This window comes from Triticum urartu, chromosome 1A (assembly GCF_056163025.1).
Source record: "Triticum urartu cultivar PI428250 chromosome 1A, HENAU_Tu73, whole genome shotgun sequence".
Taxonomy (NCBI): domain Eukaryota; kingdom Viridiplantae; phylum Streptophyta; class Magnoliopsida; order Poales; family Poaceae; genus Triticum; species Triticum urartu.
Window position 1 is genome coordinate 12,871,408 of NC_141873.1, and position 3,147 is coordinate 12,874,554.

At 44.5% G+C, this 3,147-nt stretch overlaps 1 pseudogene; it reads right to left on the minus strand.

Annotated features, from left to right (window-relative positions):
• Nucleotides 1-253: 253 nt before the first annotated feature.
• On the minus strand, nucleotides 254-2,936 carry LOC125542458 (G-type lectin S-receptor-like serine/threonine-protein kinase At2g19130 pseudogene; annotated as a pseudogene).
• Nucleotides 2,937-3,147: the final 211 nt, after the last annotated feature.

Here is a 3,147-nt window from a genome sequence, read left to right on the forward strand (position 1 = left end):
TCTTCCTACTTGCAGAACTGCAGAAACTGCTGCAGTTTGATTAGGTAGTTTGAAAACAATTATTTAAACTATAGCTGGTATCTTGCCTAAGCATGCTAATGGTAACCTATTCCTGCACTGCAATTAGAAATTCTCAAGTTCCCAGTCTGGCTCTGATCAAACCATACACATATTTCTATCTCATGTTGCAATGACGGCTTACCATACATAATTGACATTAAAACACCTAAATAATAAGAGACAGCTAATTAGCTGCTGCAAGCTTACCATCCTTTTATTCCTTACTCTCCACGTTACAACATTTTTAAGAAAATTGCTGAAATTAACAAAGATTACATTGGGTTGGAAATTATTATTACATTGAAGTTGCAGCACCAGATTGTTCTGTTATAGCTACAAGCAATCTTGGCATTGGAGGAACATCAATGTCCTGTTGACCCTCGAGAATGCGGACAACTTCACCCATTGTTGGCCGATCAAACTCATTATCTTGGATGCACCAACATGCAACTTTGCAAACCGTTTCAGCCTCTTCCAAATTGAATACACCATGTAACCGTGGATCAACCAAACTCTTCAAATCTCCACCGTGAAGCTTGCTGATGGCTTGTACAGGGAAGTAATCAATATTCTGGTCACTGTTTTTGCTGCTAGTGTTGTATGATGTTTCAGGTGAGGAATTCCTCCTTCCTGATATGATTTCAAACAGCACCATGCCGAAGCCGTAAACGTCGACTTTCGGTGTGATCGCCACTCCAGTAAGCCACTCTGGAGCAAGATAACCCACAGTTCCTCTGAATGAAGTCAGAATTCGGCTGAAATCCCTTCCCACAAATGCTGCCAACCCAAAGTCTGCAACTTTAGGAACAAATGATGCATCCAGAAGTATGTTCTCTGGCTTAATATCGCAGTGTATGATGCACTTGCGGCAACCCTGATGCAAGTAGGACAATCCTCTAGCAACTCCTAGGGCTATCTGATATCTGATGTTCCAATTTAGGACGGCAACATTTCCATTGCTCGTCTTAAATAGATGACCATCAAGAGATCCATTTAACATGTATTCGTACACAAGTAATCTGTGATCACCTTCGCAGCAGAAACCAATCAATTTGACTAGATTTATGTGTTGGATCAGTCCAATTGAGCTCACTTCGGCCCTGAATTGCTTCTCTCCTTGACGGGCACCATCTAGCCTTTTCACTGCTATACTAGTCGAGTCATTTAAGACTCCTTTGTATACAGAACCAAAACCACCTCCTCCAAGCTTTTCTGAAAAGCTTTTAGTAGCACGAACCAAGTCAGTGTGTCTGAAGGCTACAATTCCACCAGCACTACCTAGATTGTCATATATAGGCAAACCACAGCACTTGAATTTGTTCCTCCAAATCAGTAACAACAGCATGACCATTAGTAACCCAAAACCAATAATACTTACAATAGTAACAACTCCGACCTTTGGTTTTCTTTTCCTTTTTCTGGAACCTGGTAGCAAATCTTTGGCAGCAAGGCGAAGGTAAAGAACATCTTTAGAATTATTTTCAATGCCATCATTCAGATTTACGCTAAGCAATTCCCCATGCCAGACAGAGCATCTGCTATTGTTATAGGAATAAGCAGTGCAGGAGCAAGAACCGAGACATGCTTCTTCACATTTGCTCTGAGTGGTAGCAACATCTATAATTTGTGGGTTGTAGGGCAATGCAACTTGAGCAATGGGGTGGAACATGTCTGTTGAACTTGTCATGTTTTTGTTGTTACCACTAGTGCTGCAATGTAATGGTGTGTTTCTAATGCACCCTCCTGTTCGATCTTCAAACTCCCAATCATGCCGTGACTTATGGGAGAAGCTCTCCATACAGACACATGATGGATGCGCAATGCCGTTACAGACCGTGAAAGGTCCGCACGTGGCAGGCGGGCTGCAGGGATCGGCAGGCTCGGAATATATGGTTTGCCAAGACTGGTTGGCTTGTGACCAAATATTCAGCTTAACCTGGCCAGAGATGTCTAGTGAGACAAATATGGAAGACGATGATTCATCCAATAAAGTGTACGTGTAGTACTCCTCCTGGTTATTATTGATATATGTTAGGTTAAACAAACCTTTGGTCCGAGGATCTAAATCTAGAAGTGACTTGAGCATTGGTATCAAAGATGATGATCCCGAGGTTGCATAAATCAGATACTTTACCACGGGGTTGTTGCGGCGCTTGAGGACGATCCCGCTGGTGTTTTCTACTTCCATGCCGTATGAGCCAAGACCCAGATCAATGAGGCTCTTTTTTGATATGAACCGGCGACTGAAACCAGTGACCTTGTTCCGGCCCAACTTGGCGCCAGGAAGCCCGACATCTGTTGGGTAGTCGAAGCTCTGCCACAGCGGTAGGTCAGATGATGGGCTATCTGTGACTTTGAGGGCAAGGTTTCCACTGTTCAAGAGAACAACGACACTAGAGGTGCTGGTGTTTATGCTACTGGATTGTGTCCTATTCACAATATGAGTGGACCAAACAAGTGATTCAGTGACAGCATCAGCACGGTTTGTGACAATGACAAGCTTGCCATCACTCGAGAACTTGAGCTTTGTTGAGTTCATGTTGAGGTGGGGGATGGGCTCCTCCCGATTAGCAACCCACACAACAGTAAAAACCGGGATCTTATTGAACCATATGCCAAGGTACCAGCTGGAGCCGGTGGAGTTCCGGGACTTACTGACGGTGCTCGCTGCTGGCTGGAAGAAGCCGAGCGCAAACTTGCCGTTCGTCGAGACGAGCTTGTCGCCGACGGCAAGCACTTGGCCTTCAGTGAGGGTATCTCTCGCAGGTGCTGAAGAGCAGCAGCGTGGAGTGTGTGAGAGGAGAAGCCCAAGAACTAATATGTAGAGGAGAGGCATGGGGAAGAGTATGAATGTGCTCTGCTCTGCTACTCGAAGAAGGAAGAAGAAGGTGTATATATATATACAGACTGGAGAAGGAAGCAATAATATCTGACTGTCTCATGCGCAATTCACTACGATCCATTTGGACCAACCAAATTCAGACTAGGACAGCAGCAGCCCAATTCAGGTCAGGATTCTCCATAATACTCCAAGGCAGGCACTATTACCATGAAAACTACGTATGTGCTAGTCGGCAGGGCTGACAA